Source organism: Thermobia domestica, chromosome 9, assembly GCF_964235325.1.
Source record: "Thermobia domestica chromosome 9, izTheDome1.hap1.1, whole genome shotgun sequence".
In the NCBI taxonomy this organism is placed as follows: domain Eukaryota; kingdom Metazoa; phylum Arthropoda; class Insecta; order Zygentoma; family Lepismatidae; genus Thermobia; species Thermobia domestica.
This window is the reverse complement of record NC_137462.1, coordinates 214824486-214846199: the sequence shown is the minus strand read 5'-3', so window position 1 is coordinate 214846199 and position 21714 is coordinate 214824486. Positions and strand designations below refer to the sequence as shown.

The 21714-nt window shown below is 35.3% G+C and overlaps 1 protein-coding gene across 1 annotated transcript in view; it reads right to left on the bottom strand.

The window, feature by feature from the left end:
• LOC145661145 (irregular chiasm C-roughest protein) overlaps positions 1–21714 on the bottom strand; it is a 944967-nt gene that overhangs the window by 618354 nt on the left and 304899 nt on the right. The window lies entirely within an intron of this gene.

Below are 21714 nucleotides of genomic sequence, written 5' to 3'. Positions count from 1 at the left end.
GGAAAAGCTTTTAACACTTTTTCTACCGAGTGCATCCACCAGGAATCCAAACCGGGACCGCTCGCACTGAAAGCGAGAGCGTCAACGACTATGCTATACGGGGCTACAACAGTAAACGTGACTCTCCTTCACTGCTGGTGGCCGACAGAATTGCAAGTGGCTATGTGTGGATATGCTTATTCAATATACAATGAGAGCTCCTCCGTGGCTAAGCGGTTAGCGTACGCGCCTTTGGCGTGGGAGACCCGGGTTCGATTCCCGGCGGGAGCTCATGTGGTTCAGATTCCATGTTAATCAGTAGGTCCACGTCTCATATAGCTTCGCTGCTGAACGGGACGTTAAACCCAAAATCAACTCAACTCAAAATACAATGAAGCGTATTTTGCTGGAGTTGACGGCTTGTGCGAGTAGCCCCGTTCTCGTAGGTTATCCACTTTCCATCACTCGTGATCAACCGCTTCAGAAATGACTCGAGTTTGGTAGGTTTCAATAGAGATTCGCTGATAGAAATTTGATCGAGTTAATGTTTTTGAGTCAGATCATGTGGCACAGAAAAAAGAGTTGAGCTCTTTTGCAGCCAGCCTTCTACCAAATGGTTTAACAATTTTTTGTGATAGGTGTTCAGTTTTTAATGATGTAATGGCTGTTTACATGCTGACCTTAATAGACTTTTGTCAGAACAAAATCCACTTTTACTATGGTTGATCGCTCACTGCAAGTCAGTCAGTTTGTTAAGATTAGTTCTCTTAAACAGATATGTGTAGAGATTGTAACTCTACTTCTTTCTCTTCCCAACCTTTCCCTTCCCTTTGTGGTCAAATACTTAAGCAAGTAAGTTTCTTTCACAATATAAAATTACGATAGACTTCAAAACTATGAGAATACAATACTCAAACTTGAAACTATACATCCATATCTACGTTTTGCAATAAATTAATAAGATCAAAGATATAAACTGTTCCTCAGACGCTTAATCCACATCAAAAAGCCGATACTTTCTATGCTTTACTGTTTTGTTCTATGGAAATAAAAGTTGAAATCGGAAATCGTTAATTTGAACCAATTCCGGACAATATACTTGTTTGTGAAGGAAGTAGGTAGAAACTGCTCTTGGGAAGCTGAAATGAATGCAGGAAAACGACATCTTGATATATCTGACCGTTTTTACTCTACGAAAATCAGTATTGAAACTAGAAGTAGTAGTAAGTTTCAACCACTTCTAATTTTGGTAGAGAGTTGCGGGTTGTGACGATATGCTTTCTTAAGACACTTAATTAACTGCAGTAAACCGCTTCCCGCTATTTATTACCATTTTTGTTCTATGGCAGTAAGTATTCATACTCGAAATTCCTAATTTAAACCACTCCCAATCTGAGTAGAAGGTTAATGGAGAAGATATAAGCTATTCTTGGGACAATGTCGATTGCAAAAAAAACCGCATCTCGATATCTCTTACCGTATTTGCTCTGTTTAAATTACTATTGAAATCGGAGTTTAACGTCCCTTTCAGCAGTGATGCTATATGAGACGGGACCTACTGATCAAGGTTGAATCCGAACCACATGAGCTCCAGAAGGGAATCGAACCCGGGTCTCCCAAGCCAAAGGCGCGTACGCAAACCGCTTAGCCACGAAGAAGGTCTACTTCCATTTTTGGTAGAATGTTCGGGATAATCATGGTACGTTGCTTTGAGACGTTGAATCGTTCGCAAAAATGCTTCTCGCCTGTTACGATCTGTTACCGATTTCGTTCTATGACGATACACATTGAAACTGGAAATGGCTAATTTAAACCACTCCTGGTTTCAATAGAGAGTAACTGGATGAGATGGAACCTATTCTTGTGATACTGAATCGATTTCAAAGAACCACATCTCGATATTTCTTACCATCTTGGGGCCGCGGTGGCTCAGTGGTAGAGCGTTCACCTCTGGTGCATGGGGTCCCTGGTTCAATCCCAGCTCGCGCCAAGTAAACTCTGTTATGGACAAACACCGTGTGAATGGGTTTCCTAGGAGTTCTCTCGTTTCCTCCTACTTTTTTCATTCTACCATTTCATTCATTTCTCATCATCTCCGTCTCCTTTAGCCTAGCCGGCATAACCGTGGGACATAAAACTGAAAGATTTAATTTTCTTCCTTACCATTTTGCTCTGATACCTCTCGACAACGAACGGACAGACGGACAATATAGGACTTATAGACGGACAATATAGTCGTTTTATAAGACTTCCGATAATTGCGCATAGCATAGTTTGGAAATCTAAACAGGCTGGAAAAGTGTCTGAATATTTCAAATGAAAAGTCTAAATGCCAAATTTTATATGCCTAACTATTAAAAATTCCGCGAAATAGAAATATGAGTATCATAATAATTATAATACCTGTTCCTTTCTTCTCTCGTAGGTCGAATGCAAAAAAAAAAAAAAAAAAAAAAATCGCTCAAACACGTGTCTATTTGTTTTAAATGATAAGTACATATATCAAATTTCGTGTCTTTAACCTTCAGAGAATTGAAGATATCGATCTTAATATAATATTTAATTGCCATCCCTCTTTCTCCCCTTCCTCGTGGAATTTTCCAAAATCTTTCCTTATTGGTATCTTACGTCGCAAATATTATGCAGTACCCAAATTTCAAATTTCTAGATGAAGTGGTTTGAGCCGAGGGCTGCTCAGTCAGTCAGGACTTCTTTTATATAGAGAGTTATCAAAATGGAAATTAGACCGAGTAAAAGTTTTTTGAGTCAGATCATGTGCCACCAACTTTCTCCAAATGTTTAAGATTGTTTGGTGATAAATGTTTAGGTCCTTGATAATGTTATGGTTGCTTAAATGCCAGTCTTGCTCAACTTTTACCAGAATATCATCCACTTTTATTGTGGTTGATCCGCTCACTTTGAGTCACGACTTCTTTTAGATATAGTAATACCAAATTCTAATTATTGTGTTCCAAAATCGAGTTACCACAGCCACGAGATGTAGCCCCCTACATATGCAACCAGAATTGTATTTAGTTCGAGTGTCCATTCATATAGTGGCTCGCTTTTATGGATTTTCCAATGTTCATCACTCACCAGTAATTGTCCGCCTTTATCTGAATTACAGAACATACTAATATTTATTTCTCCTTATGAATTTTTTGCACATATCCTTTGGGAGGGGCAGGGGAGGAACTCCGTTCAGCTTTAAGCATCCCACGTTCTAAGGTGATCCACTCCAAGAGAAAACTTTCTTACTCCATATGATACGATATGAACATGAATATAGAAATAAAACGTAGAATAGTATCATCACATCAATAAATAAATAAATGGAATGAAAATGTAATCTGGGCCCATTTTGATAAAACGTCTACTATCAGGGACCCCAATAAATAATATATATTTCTTCAAGCTTTTAATTTGTGTAAAATATTGTCGCCTCAAATTAACTAGTGAAGTATGGAAAGAAATAGAAGTAATTTAAGGATCCCATTCTAACCCACTATCTGAACAAAATACTAAATATTTCTTGAGATAAGACATGTAATCTGCGCCTACTCCAGTAAAACAGCAACTTGAACCATCGTAAGTAATAAAAAGCCTTTTTAAGGACTTTTTTTGTTTTAATTTTATTGGAAGGATTTCATATTTTCTTTAGGGGAGACCAATTATTAATGTTTGTCCCATCAAGAAACGTTCCAAGTTAAGCCGCTGCGTAAAAAGTAAAATTAAGGATTAATCTTGTCACGGGTGTCGTTAGCAGAGAGGGAGGGGGTCGGGAGACGCGTTTTCCCAGATTTTAGTCAAATAGATTTAAAGAAACTATACTACTTCGTATATAACTTTTGGCGGAAAAAGGATTTTGATTCATCCGACCCCCCAGATTTAAAAAGCTACCGACACTAGTGATCTTGTTTTTCTAAATGAACCTTTATTTCTCATTCAAAATGCCTAACAAATGTTTCATTATTATAATTTTACCTCATACATAAACATATATAAATAATTCCTAGCAATGAAATGAAATGAAATCTTTGTTTTATGTCTCACGGGTACGCTGGCTAGGCTAAAGGAGACGGTGATGATGAGAAATGAATGAAATGGTGCAATGAAAAAGTAGGAGGAAACAGAGCAACCCCGAGAAAACCTAAGCACACGATGTTTGTCCGCAATCCCTAACAATGATTTATTTATTTTATTTATTTATAACAGGTTTCAGATACAGCATTAGGCCATTTTACACTGAAACATTTTAACAATTTGATAACATAATTTAATAACAATTTGAGGTCAAGATGGTACAACACAAGAGCGACCTTACAAAAATAGCTTATTTATAGATGATCTGAAAGTGTACTCACTTGAAAAAACGTCTACAGTTTCTGTAACCTTGGTTTAGAAGAAACCTTTGGACAATATTAACTCTCGCCGCTCGAGTGTAAAACAGATCACTAGACCGTGTTGTTTTAGCGGATACGCGAAAATTGATCTGACTTAACAACTGTTCACATGATATGTGGTCATTTAAATTTTTTTGCAAAAATATTAGATCAGAAATTTTGTTTCTCACTAGAGGAGGTTTGACATTGAGGAATTTTAAAATGTCATTTTTTGGAAGTGTTCGGAGGAGAGGTACTCGTTAGGATACAATGGCTAAAAGGAAATTAATTACGGAATTTATTGTTTTAAATGAGTAGAGCAGGCCATAGACCAGACTGAGAACAGTGTTCAATAGTTGGAGCAACATATGACATATTTTTCTATAACAATCTTAAGAAATAAAGATTTTTTATGTCAGGGAATCGATAAAGGAGTCCCAGTTTACTCATAGCAGTACAAGATATTGTGCTTATATGGTCCGCAAAAGTAAGCTTACTGTTAATGATAACACCAAGATCTCTGAAAGAGGTGACAGAATTTATGTTCTTATGACAAATTTCGTAACTGCGTTTTATAGGTTCCTTTTTTTAGAGAAATCGTAAAAGAAGCACATTTTTCGATGTTTAAGCTAATTTTCCAAGAGTTACACCAGTTGAGAAGAATTGAAGAATCATGTTGAAGAGCAAACGCATCGTATGTCTGTAGAGTTCGCAATCATCAGCGAATAGAAGAATATTGAGAGAGCTGTTTGTGAACGAAGAAGGCAGATCGTCTATGTGTAATAGGAATAGAAGTGGACCCAGAACACTGCCTTGAGGAACTCAAGAAGTTACGGGAATAAAATCAGAAAAGTAACCTAAAACTAAAACTCGTTGTGTCCTATTACTGAGATGGGTTTCCAGAAGATTAACCAATTTGCCATGTAAATTGAATTTGGAACTGAGTTTGTATATAAGAAGATGGTGTGGAAGGGAATCGAAAGCCTTAGCCAGGTCCAAATTAAAAATGTCGAGTTGAGAATTTTCTGAGATGCTGTCCACAGCATTGGACAGAAGAACAGATAAATTAGTAGCACAAGATTTTCCTGGCAAAAAGCCGTGCTGTAAGGAGTTTATAAATGGAGCAACAAATTGAAAGATCCTGTTTTCGATTATCTTTCCACAAAAGAGTGAGAGAGGTGATAGTAAAGAAATAGGTCGATAGGAGGACACATCACTTTTATTCTTACCAGACTTATGAATAGGAGTGATATTAGCTCTCTTCCAACAGGTGGGAAAGACACCTTCTGCAAAACAGCGATTTAGTAAATTCGAAAGGGGTTGCTAAAGCGAACTGGCAACACTGCGTAGGAAGTAAATATTATCTGGCCCTAAGGCGCACTGCTGGGCCAATGTCAAGAGAAGAGAAAGTACTTCGGTCGGAGTGGTACTGATAGAAGACAAAGATTCAGAACAAACAGGTTGAAGAGGGTAGGGGAGGAGGGAGAGGTGGGAAGGGATGAAGCAAAGCAACTAGCAACATATTCATTAAACACCTTTGCCCTGTCTTTTTCATTTACACATGCATTTTTGTAGGTCAGTTCTGTCGGTATACAAGAACTATTTCTTCGGTTGTTTATTAGGGTCCAGAAACGCTTACGGTTATTACTTGTATCGATTGTAATGTGTTCAATGTACTCCTCATACATTCTTTTCATAAGATATTTACTATGTCTTCTAATATCTGTAAAGTTCTTGTAGGTATATTCACTGGGAAAATCCTTCCATAGCTTCCATGCACTTTTTTGTTGCACTTTAGTTCCTCATCAAACCAAGGGGGAACGTTCAAGAAGGTCTTTTACGGAAAGGCACAAATCTTTAACCGCAGCCTTGATGATGTCGGTAAATAAGTCAGCTGCATCGTCAACTGAACCTGAGGCAAGTAAGCAACATGGAAAAGTATGAAGAACTTTACGTATTTACGCATTTCTTTTTCCACTGGGGTAAAGAAGACACTGATTTTTGTCATTGATATATTTTGTGTTTGACGTGAAGAAAGAACACACTGAGGGAATCGTGATCAGATGGGAAAAAGTTTAACTTAGGGACCACAACCGTCGATTTGTGGGTTGGCATAATATAGTCCAGGTTACTATCGCCTCTACCAGAATGCATATTATGCTGTGCTAAGCCCAGGGCATGTATAAAATTGTCCAAAAAACCAAGAGTCATTTTTATAGTTTTCAGAATGTGGGACACCACATGTAGGGGAAAGCCAGTCAATGGAGGTATTGAAATTTCCAAGAATAGTTGCATTACAGTCTGCTATGGCGGCAATCATAGAGTCACGACATGCTTCCAGTATGTACAAATGAGAGTTTTTGTGTGGTCGATAAAAGCAGCCTATGAGTTGTTTTAGACCGTTTGGAATGCTTATTTCAACCCACAAGATTTCACAGTCCTCACGTTCTTTACTTTATAATTTAGAGTTCAGCATATCATTACACCATGACCACGTGAACCCCTGTCCCGTCTGTATATAGTAAAGTTATTGGAGAATGGCAGTTCAAAATCAAGCACATCATCAGTCATCCAAGTTTGAGAAAAAAAAAAAACTAATCAGTCATATTCTAGAAGTTCAGGTAAATGTATTTCACAGTCACTTATTTTGTTTTTAATAGAGCGAACGTTTTGATAATAGACAGAAAGAACATTGCCCTCACTGGGTCCCGGAACATCGCCACTAAGCAGAACGATCAGCAGTAGGTGGTGCCATACCTGAAGCTGTCTGCCCGGAAGAAGCAGGTTTCGTAATAACAGTCCAAAGAGCCTTTGAAAAGGATGATACAGAAAAAGAAAACATCCTTTCAGAGCAAAACAGGTCACAAACACAACACTGAGGGCCCATACTGTTTTTCAATGTCACACCATCGTGCAGATACAGATAACTAAAACGCTCTAACACACGGACAAACCAAACAAGAACTTAAGAATATCAGAGCACAACAAAACACCGACACACTATCCACTTTACACGCATTATTTATCACATTTAATACGGGTTCGATTATTGTGGTAGTTTTAGTACGAAGAGTAATTGCGATGATCGAGTTATTACTTCTTTACGCTTTAAAAAATAATAAAATAATGAATCTCTGAAAATACATTATCCCAAATCAAGTACTAAATGATAATATACTGACATCAAAATATCGATAAATATTTAATATTAATAACTTATTTTTGGTATTGAATTAAACTAACTTCATAACGACCTTACGACAATTAATTTGCTAGCGCTCAGTTATAATATTACGGAAAGTTTTACGCTAAATCAGATTTAATAATAATACCTATTTATTGTGCATGTAACGAAACTTGTTTGTTAAGTTATAAATTATATATGTTACCGTCAGAACCCGAAATTAGGTAAAACTAGAATTTCCTAGTTAAAACTAGTTTTCTCAAAGCCGTTTCGAAAGAACTAGTATTAACTAGTCAATACTAGAATATACTATGTTAGTTAGGTAATTCTGGAATTAATGAAAAAGACTATATAATGTGAATCATATACAGTTTTTACTAGTTAAAACTAGTTCTGACCAAAATGGATCAGTTAACAGTGTTTCTGCAAGTTCGGACTTGCTCCTACTGGGAAAGTATTGTTTTGTTTTCTCTCAGTCTGTTCGGAGCCTTTGTAAAGTGTGCAGGTGCGTCTCTCTTGTCGTGGCTACGCGTGTGTTAGTGTTTCGGGAAGTGTGAGGTGATTATCCGTTGTAATGAGTCAGTCCGATAAAGAAACAATTTTGAAGGAAAGATTCTTCAAAGAAATTATTCGTTTGGAAAATGAAAAAGACAGTCACTATAATGCAATGACCAAGGACGTTTACAGTAAACTTTTAACTGAAGTTAAAGAGGCAAAATCTGCTGCAAAGAAAACACCTTTACAGTTCAGACGTTTAAAACGGTTTAATGTTTTGGAAATTTGTGAAACAAAAAAACTGGTGTAGAATAGTGAGCCTGTGAAGTACTACTTACCTGCCGAGGAGATCTTTGATGTTATTGAAGCATCACATGTTGCTGTGGGACACGGAGGTCGAGATAGAATGAAAGCTGGAACTTCTAGGAAATATGCCAACGTTACGACTCAAATGATAAATATTTTTCTGTCAATGTGTGAAACATGTCAACGGAAGAAAAGTATGAAAAAGAAGGGCTTTGTTTCTAAGCCAATACTTCACACAGAAATGAACAGCCGATGTCAAGTGGACCTGATAGACATGCAAGCACACCCTGATCGTAAGTTCAAGTTTATCATGGTATACCAGGATCATCTGACGAAGTTTGTCTTACTGCGAGCGCTGCAAACCAAAAGAGCTGAAGAAGTAGCCTACCAACTGACAGACATATTTTTGACATTTGGTGTCCCCTGCATTTTACATTCTGATAATGGCAGAGAGTTTGTTAATTCTGTCATCAAGGAACTAATGACACTCTGGCCTGAGTTAAAGTTAGTCAACGGAAAGCCCAGGCACAGCCAAAGCCAAGGGCCAGTAGAACGGGCAAATCAAGATATAGAAAATATGCTTGCCTCGTGGATGCATGATAATAAAACAACAAACTGGTCAAATGGTCTCCGCTTTGTTCAGTTTATGATAAATCGAGCTTATCATTCCGGAATAAAACAGTCTCCATACCGTGCGATGTTCGGCATTGAGCCAAGAGTAGGACTTACGACTTCAGCACTGTCATCAGATGTTCTCCAAAACATAAACGATGAGGACGACCTCATGAGAATTATTGAGAACATGAATGAGCGCCTTAGTGAACATGAAACATTTGATGAAGGAGAAAATGAAGCTGGTCCTAGTGTGGTTGATATCACATCATCCAGGAAAGAAGCACGTGAAAATTTGTCAAAGCAGGCCAAGAAAATGAAACGTATTTCTGATGCCACCCATCCACCTGTTGAAGTGGGAGATAATGTCATAATACCAATCCCGGAAGTGGACAGAGCAAAGGCGGATTTTCGGAATGTCATTGGAGTTGTTCTAGAAAAAAAATGATGATCTGCACAAGATTGGAACCAAGGATGGAAAGCTGGATAAATTATATTGCAGGTAAGTTTTCTGTCTTTTATGTGCTCCTTATTGATACAATTTGTATTAACGTCCTAAACAAGCTAAGGAGCTTCTAACGACGGGACCTACAGGTTAAAGTGGGATCCGAACCATTGCTCGGGTTTGCATCCGAGGCGGAGGGCTCCCAGCGGGATTTAGAGGCCGCGACCACGCCCGCAGAAGGCCTTAAGCATTTTCATTTAAGGCCTTTAAGCATCTCTGGTACACACCGGGATGGGGTACGAGATAGCATATGGGAAGGAAGTTGGTTAAGGCCTAGTTTTATAGGTACTATCACATTCTTTGATTGGTATGAGAGGGATAAAAGCTGGAAATCCTCAGTCAGGGTGGTAGGCCGCTGGACGCGAACTTGCGACCTTCCGAATGCGAAGCCAGCACTTTACCAACTGATCTTTGGCCGCTCGGTAATTAAGAGCTATATTGTACATGTTAACGCTGTTGACTAAGCTCCCCACCACTTTCTTTTCTTTCTTTCTTTCTTTCTTTTTCTTAAGATTGTGGGAAGTTGTAGGTCACTATCACAATTTTGGATAGCAAGCAAGATAGAATTTAGTAAGTCTGTGATCTGAAAGGATTATTCCTGTAAACAACTTATTCTTTTGTTTAGATTTTTGAGTAGTCAGCGTGTGGCATCATTATTCACAGCTATTCAAATGTCTATACAGAAATTAGATTGTTTACAGCGCTGATCCTTTTAGATCATAGAATTACTTAAATTCTGTCTTGCTTGCTTTCCAAAATGGTGATAGTGACCTACAACTTCTCACAATCTTCAAAAAACGGAAAGATTAATGGGGAGGAGCTTGGTCAACACCCTTAACCATAGATGTTAGTGTTTTATACGTATCTGTAATATTATTATTAACCGAAATAATGATGGATTCTTCACATCATTTTATGTCAAAATAATTTTCTGTTATAATGTCTATTATGTTTTTCCGGAACCGATTTAATAATGTGTAATCCATCTGTTGTTGTCTGCTGTGTACTCACCAGTAGATTGATAACATGTCACGAACTTGACCCCGGTAAAAGACTGTTGTTTAGCTTGTGAAACCGGTACTCGTGAAATGTGCTTTAGTGCATAGGCGTTTTTGTAGGAAATACGCAGATTAACTACCGGTGTTTCTCTGAAATACTAATTATGACGAATGTGGAAATTGTGCGTTAAAATACATTATTATTTTGTTTTGAAAAGTCATTATTATTTTTTATATAAGTGATTCAGGATTCCCACACCATGTGATTAAACAAAATGTGTCTGTTGTAGGTCTGAATTCGACATTTGCCACGAGCAGTTCCTGACACCAGTCGAAGTACCAGATACTGAAATTTCGTTGAGAACTGCAGCCAGGAAAGCAGCATTAACCCCACAAGGGTTCACACGTTGTGTGTGCAAGAAAGCATGTATTTCGAAAAGATGCTTGTGCAAGAAGAAAGGTTTTCTCTGCAACTCAAAATGCCATGATAGTTTACCTTGTGGTAACAAATAGAAACATTTCAGATGTTTTAGCAATAAAAACGTTTTTCTTTGTATTTCATAATAAATATACAATATTACGTCAGTAGATTGGCTTTGGCACCACCGAATTGAATAAGTAGTAGTGCAATAGTAGTGTGTATTTTACTTGTGCTAACATACAAAAGCATTTCAGATATTTCTGCAAAACGGAAGTCTTTTCTGTGTATTTCTGAATAAATAAGTGTTTCTATAGAATTGTATTTGAAGGACAAGGATTCACATATTATGCATGCAAGAGGCCTTATATTTCGCAAGGTACTGCAAAAACAAAGGATTTCTATGATATTGTGAGTGCCATAATAATTTTTAGAAATATATAGAAACATTTATGATGTTTGTGCAAAAGAAAAGTTATTTCTAAGTGTCTTAATAAATACATTTCTTCAGGTTTCACTAGTAATATTGTATTTTAATGAAAATAAATAGTAAACTACGTATTCTTAATAAGCGTTGTCAATTTTACAATTCACTAGTTAATACTGAGTTAATACGAAAGGCTGACGAAACTAGTTTTAACTAGGGTATTCTGGTTTCTACAGATTTCGGGTTTTGACGGTAACACATTTCAGTTAATACTAGTTTTGACTAGTAATAACACGTTTTAACTAGAAGGAAAAATAGTAAAAACTAGAACTACCTAACTAACATTGTAAATTCTAGTATTGACTAGTTAATACTAGTTCTTTCGAAGCGGCTTTGAGAAAACTGGTTTTAACTAGGAAATTCTAATTTTACCTAATTTCGGGTTCTGACGGTAACATATATACTATAAACGTTAATAAAATAAATTAAAAATTTCTTTTTATAGTAACTAGCATGAAAATGCAGTATGCATAATCTGCAATTTAACTCAAACAGAAGTTAGTTTACGCGCACAGCACTTGACATACATTCAATATATTTGGAAACACACACGCATACACACAGGAATCACACACAAGAAATTGTTAGCCACTTTTCCTTCCTCCTCCTCCATTTTTGCATTATTTCACAATACTGTACCATTAATGTCATCTACACCCGCAGGAGAGCGTATTTATCACAGAAAGAACTCAGCGAATTCTCTCTCTTGTATTGTTGAGAAAGAAAACAAGAATGAATTCCGGAGAATGGAGTGGGAAGTGTTTGGCCGGACGTAGTAGTAGTATAAAAATAGACGAATAATATATATTCCGGAAGGCAATTTTGCACCAACTCAGATTCAAAGAATTTGTTAACAAGCATTGTTGCCAAAATAGACTACATTTTCGCAAGAAAGGCAATATTTTATCACGTTCTTACCAAGATATTATTTAAACAGATTATACAAGAATATAAATCAAAATATTTTTAACAGCACCTTGATGCTAGAGCACAGGTGTCCAATTTTGTGCATTGGTGGATCATCATTATGATTTGTAATCATAATTACATCATCATAGATATGTCATTATTGGCAGGTCACTTGCCGAAACTGATGTGGTTCCACGCTCCACGGTTTTCCGTTAACCTCTTTGTCTTCATGTATAATTTTTCTCTTTGGATATTGTAGATCTACTGTAGCCTCCTTCGTTCCCTTCCTAACTTTCCTGCCACAATACCCTCTAGCACAGGGATGCAAATAACCACTCGCCCGGGGCAAGCAGTTCATCAGTGCGGGCGAGTATTTAATATCATACCGAAGGTAAGTAAATGATTTCTGTTGCGGGATGCGGGCTACTACTTCTTTTTTTGGGAGAGTAAAATTTTATTGCTTATTTGCATTCCTGCTCTAGCACATCCCTCATGATACAGTTTCTTCCTAGGTAATGTCTCAACCAGTTTTCAACATTATCTAAACCTGTTATTTTCTCCCCCGCTATTTCTAACACCGTTTTATTCATTTTTCGCTCGACTCAACTAATTCTCCGTATTCTTCTCTACAACCACGGTGGCTCAGTGGTAGAGCGTTCAACTCTGGTGCATGGGTAAGATGCGCACGAGACGAGTCGAGACAGGATTTTTCTGGCAAAATTCGAGTCGAGCCACAGCTCTTCCAATAGAGAAAAATACATTTTTCGAGTCGAGACATCACTTTTACAGCACATTTTCGAGACGAGACAGCCACAAATCTTGTCTTGTGCGCATCCCTAGGGTCCTTGGTCCGCTCCGAGCTCGCGCCAAGTGAGCTTTGTGGTGGACAAACACTGTGTACGTGGATTTTCTCAGGCTTCTCCCATTTTCTTCATTCCCCACCATTTAATTCACTTCTCATCATTAACATCTCCTCTAGCCTAGCCGACTTAACCTTGGGACGTAAAATTTTCTGTAAAGATTTCATTTCATTTCACTTTCCATTCTTCTCCACACCCACATTTCGAAAGCTTCCAATTGTTTTTCATCATTCTTGAATAATGTCCATGTTTCTACCCCATACAGTACTTCACCTGAAACATTTTATGATTTTTTTCTCAACTCTTGATTCCAGGTCCTACAAATTAGTCAGATTTCGCAATTCAATTAGGGCTGGATTTTCTCTTTTACTCAAATATGTCCTCCTCTACAGATCATAAATATAGTTCGGATTTTTTTTTTTTTTTTTTTAGAAAAATATGGAAATGTTTTCTTGTTTGGGAGGTGTAGACTACTGCTTCAACTTAACATTCGTAATATACTATACAATGTTTTAAACGTTGAATGTTAAAAATTATGTATTAACGATGATATGGCCAATGTTCAATTTCAAAGGAAGCCCAATAATATTCAGATGTAAGCAAGAAGATCAATATTAGACATTCATACGCCTTCTTTCATCGTCGCCAAGTTTTACGTCTAATTTACTATGGCAGAAAATAATTATTTGTAACAATACTTAGTGATAAGCAAATGAAATTTAGGTCTCCACTTGAAGATAAAAAACACCTCAATTGAGCTGATGAAAGAAAGAAATTGAAAGAAACATGATATTTACATGTTCGGTATTGCAAAAATTTAGTTGTATAAATTATATTCTCTCCCTATATAATAAATTATATTTTCTCTGCATAACATACTTATCGAGAAATAGAAATGTTTTTCTGAAATCTAAAAACGCCGAATTTAAAAGTGAGTTCTGGGACATTCATTGGAGAAGAGGAAAATTTCCCCCCTTTGAGTTGACAGTACATATATATATATATATATATATATATATATATATATATATATATATATATATATATATATATATATGGGGGGTTGTGTGTGTATCTTTTAATCAATACTATAGTAATATATTATGAAAAGTGTGAAGCTCTAGTTCTTTTGTTGAATACCATTTCCCTACCCCCAAAACAAAATCTGAAAAGACTCTGGTTATCGTACTTAGTGATGGTTTCACGGAGTGGCCCGGGGATGGGATTTCCCCCTCGGAGACACGAACTTTCCCCGGAGCCGTATATCCTGTCGTGTTCAAAGCAGATTTCCGATATTTTCATAATACTACTTTTCGCCCATAGTGTATTGAACCGCCGCCCAGAGAAAATAATCTAAAATCAATAGTCGTACTCATCACCCAGTTATTGAAGCAAAATTATACTTAGTTTTATTCGTCAATAAATAATTTTTAATTCAATTCAGAGTTGCTCAGGTATGATGTATGGATGAATACCTTTTTGCATACTCTTCGAAATTTTAAAGTTCAAACCAGGTCTTAGAGATCGGTTACTGCGCCACGATTAGTTCACAGTCATAGGCCGTAAATCTCTGCTCTACAGTAACACACTGAGGAAAAATATGTACGTGACGTACTTTAAAAAGTAGGTTACATGCGTGCTTCCTGTAGTTTTTGGACTTAAAGTACAGCAGACGTATAACTGAAAACGCATGTTTTATACTTCCGTATATGTGTTCCATCTATTCGTACTTTCCATATGAAACAATATAGGCGGTCAGGATCTCACATACAAATGAACGTATATAATATATAGCTGACGAAAGTAACTTAAGTATATGCATGTGATATACGGAAAACTGTTAAATGCCAGACATCCTGCAACGGCATGATGTAACATCTAAGGGCAGTGCGTGTGTAGCACATATATATATATATATATATATATATATATATATATATATATATATAATGTATGCTTCATACTGATTTCTGTAGTAAGCAATAGGATTCCGTGTACAATATACCGCTGTCCAGAGAACGGATGTTTCTCAGTACATGAGCTTTTTTGGTTTCACTATATGTTGTGTTCTTGGATGACTTTCATTTTCGTTTTATGTCTCTATGCATCGCCGCAATAATGAGATAAGGGACGTACTATTACTATAAGGTCCGAATCTCGAAGGAACTTAAAGTAGGTGCAGTCAACGGGTGGACTTATCTTCATGTGATACGATGCTGCAGAAAACAAGCTCTTCTCCCAATACACAATTTTGCTTGTAACAGAGCTAAAATTCTTTCCTTATATAAAAAATGTTCTAGGAAGTGTAGTAATTTAGTAGATTTTAGTATTGTTTGTTTAGGGTAAAACATAAGCATATTCAATTCTCAATGTATTTAAAGGAATATTTATTTATTGCAGACCCATTAACAAAAAATTAGAAAACTGTTTTCAATTCTACAAGATGACGATGGAAATTGCCTTTTGCTCACGTTCAAAATGTGAAAATACAAAAAATTGATACTTCATTGAATTTGTATAGAAATATTCATAAAAAAAGTTTTATTTCGAGTTTGCAACGCTGTACACTGTAACGTGTAAAGAATAAAAGTCAAGATATGATAATGTACTGTTCAGTTGTTGAAGGGAAAGAGAACTATGCAAGTAATGTTTGTATATACGCAAACGTGTATATATATATATATATATATATATATATATATATATATATATATATATATACTATATGCACGCTTGCATATGTATAAATGTATACTCCTTTTTGTTTTGTTTTGTTTCAGAAGGTCGTTGAACATAGCATTGGAAATTTTATTGCTAGTACCACTGAGTAGAGAAAATAAGCAGATATTTGCATTTTAGCCCCTGAAGTTGAAGTGTAGTTCGGAACATGGGGTAAAAATATATCTAAGTAGGCAATTTATGTCAATCTGTGCTTGTCGCTAAGATTATTAGAGCGAAAGATTTCGATTTCCTCAAACTTATTTATTTTTCTCTTTTTCTTTTTTTCCTTTTTCGTGCATTGTTGTTTTAACATATGCTAAGTAAAAAGAAAAAGTGGCACTCCCTTTTAAAGATAAAAAAAATGCTAAGATATAAAATATACGGCTATTGGAAGCAAATGCTTTCAGTGTTTTCATGACATCTTCGTAAACCATTATGATATATATTTGGCAGAACGAGGTCTCCCCAAACGCGTGGGTTTGGGGGATGAAGGAACACTGTTATGTTCTTTCGTAGAATCGAACAATACTGGTAATAAGCGGTTGAATTCTGCTCCCGCTTTCGCTATAAAATGTTCTATAGATTTATCGCAGTATTCGTCGCTTGGAAAATGAATATCCTGTCAGTATCAGAATAAATTTCCATATTTCTATTGAGCCTCAGTAAAATGAGAACAGTAAAAATGTGTGTATATTGTATAGATTATATTTCCTCTGACATCCTATGATGCACTGTACTATCATATTAAAGCAACTCTTTAGTTTAATTCTGTTAAACTAAAAAAAAAAAAAAAAACTTTAAAATACTTGTATAAAGAGAAGAACTAAACGTTATCTTAATACAATCTGCAAAAACATGCTCAAATGCATGTACAAAATTAAAAAGGATGGTGTGATAAATACACATTTCACAAGTCTTCCGAAATCTGCACTGAATTAATACGTAATTGTATTATTTATAAATGTAATAAAGTCAATTATTGTGCTATATTTCTTAACTTAATTTTTAAGCGCTGAAGCTCTGCACAAGACAATCTACTTTGCCATCTGCTTGTGTGGCGTAGTTGTTCATTGTAATATATCAGGGGCACGCGAGCTCTAACATTTTGCCCAGCTGAGCATCATCGGACAGAACTTTGGCAGTTGGGCAATATCTACTAATTCTGTTTACTTTTGTTAGCGTTACCAATTTAATTGATAGTACAATATATTAATTACCGACTTACTGGTTAAAGTTTTAGTGGCAGAAGGTCGAGGATAAAGGTGAGTGTAATACGAAGTATTGTATTTCTCGTCTCTGCAAAAATGAAATGAAATGAAATCTTTGAGTTTCGCTGGCTAGGCCAAAGGAGACGGTGATGATGAGACAAGAAGAAATTGTCGAATGAAGAAAGTGGGAGGAAACGACAAAAACGCTAGGAAACCTACGCACACGATGTTTGTCCACCACAAAGTTTACTTGACGTGAGCTGAGAACGAACCAGGGACCCCGTACACCAGAGGAGAACGCTCTACTACTGAGCCACTGCGGCTCCTTGTTCCCTCTGCGTTATTTCCCTAAATGACATGGTCAAGTCAGCTATTTTATGTAGATGTATAATACTAATTACATTAACGTGTGTACAATGATCAAGGTGGATATAGAAAAAAGAAAGAAAATATTACTAGAAAATATTCATATTTACCGAATTCAGCTATTTCTTAGCGGCTTCCCAATCAGCTCATTATATTTGACCAACATTGGAAAATGTATAATGTAACAGAGACCATTAGCATTGAACGCTATACAGTAACATAGCTAATTAAAAGATACTTTTGTTTTGCTTTGAGTGCTTTGTTTTTAGCATTAGCCAAAGAAGAACAAAATAAGATCTTAAATACTGAAATGTTTATTGTAAAAGAAGTGAGAGTCGGAAAATGATTTTAATACAGGGTTGGCGAAAACCATTGTTTTTATTGAGAAAACAAAAAAAAAAAAAAACAGTTTTTTTAGTTTTTTTTTGTTTTTTTGTTTAAACCAGGTTGTTTTGGTTTAAATAATTTCCTCTATGTATTCATATCATATATGGACAGAAATAAGTTTGTTTTGCCTTGGTGTTATTATGCAACAACCGGGTTATGCTGGAAGGGGTCACATTATTTTTAAGCTTAAAGCGGAATCCAAACCGCTTCTTGACTTACATCCGAGAGAAATTGTCCTCCATTTGAACTCGGAACCAGAACTAATTGGCCACAAATGCGATACGTCTGCCGACTCACTCATGAAGGACTCCTGATAAAAATACGTTGTACTGATCTTTACATGCTTGTCAATATAATTGTCAAGAGTCATTTCAGAAGGACAAAAAGATAAACAGTTGCACAAGTGGAACCATTATACAGAATTACATATGGACAATTCCAAAGTACTACAGAGTACAGAAGAACTAATTTTGTCCAAGTTAGTTAACAACGACATTTATTATTCCAAGTTAAAGAAATACAACGACTTAATTTGCATATCAGTAAGCAAAGTGAATAAAGGTACGAATTATTTGAGTCTACTTTGGCTCAGGCTCATTTATACAAAAATAGATACCAAAGATACTTCTCATTTTACTATATGCCTCTCGTGGGGTTTGTATGACCCCCCACACAAAAAATGTACGGCATTTCTATGTATTTTATCAATAGTAAATATTATTGAAACGAAACAATATTTAGAATTTTTCTTTGATTGCAATTACATAACTATAATAATAAACTAAATAAAAACCAGAAAACAAACATTCATAAACTTATATTAAAAAAAAAAACAAGAAGTTACTTTTGTATTATAATCTTTTTGAGCACCACAAATGTGTGTTCACCAAGATTTTACAAACACTTACACTTTTACGAACATTTTTCGTTTTATGGTTCAAACCTTACTAAAATTCTTTAAGTTTGATTTATGATATTTCATTATTGTAAGTCATTTCGAAAATGACTCGCATATCTATAACTATTCTGTTGTGGGAATATAATTTGTTAATGACTATGCAGGATACTTTTAATGCTGTTACTATGTGTATAGTCGGGAAATGTATATTTGTGGTAAATTTCAAGAAAAAGAATTATAAATACGAAAATTAGAATGAATAAAACAAAATGTTGCTAAGTGGACAAGAATTTTTTCCCCGTTATATTGTTTTTATTTACTGCTCTTTTGACATGAAATATATCACATACATACTTTTGCCGATTATACACATACTAACATGATAAGAAATACCTGGCAAATTCGTTATCAAATTATATTCCTATAACAACATATTTATAGACATGCAACAATCATTTTGGGCATGACTGTACCTATCACAATACACCCCAAACTAGAACTTAGAAATAGAAATAATCTCATATTTCAACACGGCAGAGCTGGGGTTGTCAATTCCAATAATACCAAGGTTATGCAGAACAAACCTGTGTTTTCGTCTTGATTTGAACAGCGAGACGAACCGCTGTTTAACTCTCAAAGTTCCATCGAGATTAGACTAAATTCTAATATCTCCACTTTGAAAATCAAAACAAAGATATTGGAAGAATCACTATCTGATAATGATAATATGAATATTCAAAAGTTGAGCGAAATTAAGATCTGGACAAGTAGGGCAAATATTTTTCATAGAGAATGCTAGTTAGGAAGGAAAGAAGCATTTTCTTTTTACCAAACAGGAAATTAAGAGTGACAGGTTATTTCCAATGACTTTGCTATGACATATTTATTTATTTAAAACACAATTATTCTTCGACGACAAAGGTAGTGAGAGGCCGCTGATGCACAGTGCCATAAGGGATAGGAAAAAGCCTCCTTTGATCTTTGGGAAGTATGCGAATTGTTTTTATTGTCAATTTAATGCTATGATTGCTATCGAATTATCTAGTATCTATGGAAATACGAAATTAATTGTTGGTGAGAACATATTAAGTTTTATTTCTCAAAGCATTGGAATGAAATATTAATTTCTTTTACTATTACTTGAATTATACTATTTCATAATGTAATATTTAATATGACTTAAGCAGGTACTCACGCACTGCAGACACATTCATATGTAAAACTCAACAATGAATGCTAGACAGAAAAGCACTTACCTGAAAAAAGAGAAAATAATTATAAAATTAGACAAAAATAATCAATGGATTTTACTATAACTTATTAGATATTTATTGCTATAACTGTATTATAATCGAAGCAGTAATACACTAGTGCATGAACATACGAATATATGAGAATATTAAATATTGAATATAAGTAGGAACGCAATTTTGATATACTGAATATAATTCTATGAATAACTGTGTACGTTGCTTAAGATAATGACTGCATATAATAATAAATATAGAGGAAAAGACAAGAATTAAGACTTCTCAAAGAGAGTCATAAGTATGCGTAAAAGAAAGGTAATAAAAAAGAAAGAACTTGGTGGGTCAAAGAAAACAAATCAAAGAATTATATGGTATTTCTAATTTGCCGCACGGATAGTAAAAATATGATTTCATTATAGTGTAGCATAAAGTGCGGACTCAGGATATCTTAACCATATATAAAACTATATGAGCTGACATAAATTATTGAGCAGTTCCTGTAGGGTTACAACGACTAAATATGGCATGATTGTAGCTTTCCGGAACTAACCCACAGGAAAATTGCTAAGAGTGAATATTTTTAATTTTTAGGGAGTCTAAAGAATTTCCCTATGTTATTTAAATGACCTTTTTTGGACCTACAATCTCATGTTTTAGGTACTTTGAGTTGGAATAAAAACTTGAAATTCGGTATGCTTGTACAATTTCGTTAGTACTACCTAAGTAAACCAGCAAAACTTAAAAAAATCCAACTTTAGAGTGGTTTTATAGGGAACTGAAAAATCTTCCCCATGTTATTTATAAGGAACACCTTTTACACCCCCAAATTATTGAGCAATTTCTGTAGGGCTACAATGATTAAATTTGGCATGATTGTAGCTTTTCAGGACAAACCCACAAGAAAATTGCCAAAGGGGGATATTTTAAATTTTTTTAAGGCTCTAAAGGGGATGAATTTTAAATGGGTGTTTTCTTGGGATAGAAAAGCTTATGTTTCAGAAAGTTGAGATAGGAAAAGAAACGATAGAATTGCGAGTTGCGTTTCTATCGATAGAAACGATAGAATTGCGAGGCCGTAGGCCTCGCAGACCTGGGTGTCTGGAGGCGGAGCATCCAGCTAGCCAAAGGCTAGTCATATCATATAGCTGGATTTTGATAATAATAAAAATAGGTAAGACTTGATTTTTGCATTTCATAAATGTTTATTTTACATGATTTTGACAAAAAAATATTTTCACGGGTGTAGATAATAGTTTACTCCTGAATAGATTTAGCGTGCTAAAAAAATAACTAAGATATACTCTACTACGACCAATACATAATTTCCTAGGGTAGAGACTATTAAGTATTTTAAAATTGTGACAACTTCAATGGTGCTGAACCTATAACAAATCTGTAATTACCATGATAGATACATTACTAGAGTATGCTTGAAACGAGTACTAGAGTACGATTATTCAATCTAGTTCTTAATATTTAAGCCAAACAATGACTTAAGATAGCGACTATTTTATAGACAAAATAGATCAAAATAGGATATCCAATAAAACATATTCCATCTTATCTATAACAATTTGTTTGTATCCTTTACACGAATTTACTTATGTACCTGTACTATATTAGCAACTATTATTTTATCTACTAAACATTAGTAAATAATACATTATTTCAACAGCAGTAACTGTTAGGTTAAGATAAATCAAGTAACAATTTTCTTTTTTTAAAAAAAAGTAACATTTATTTTACGAA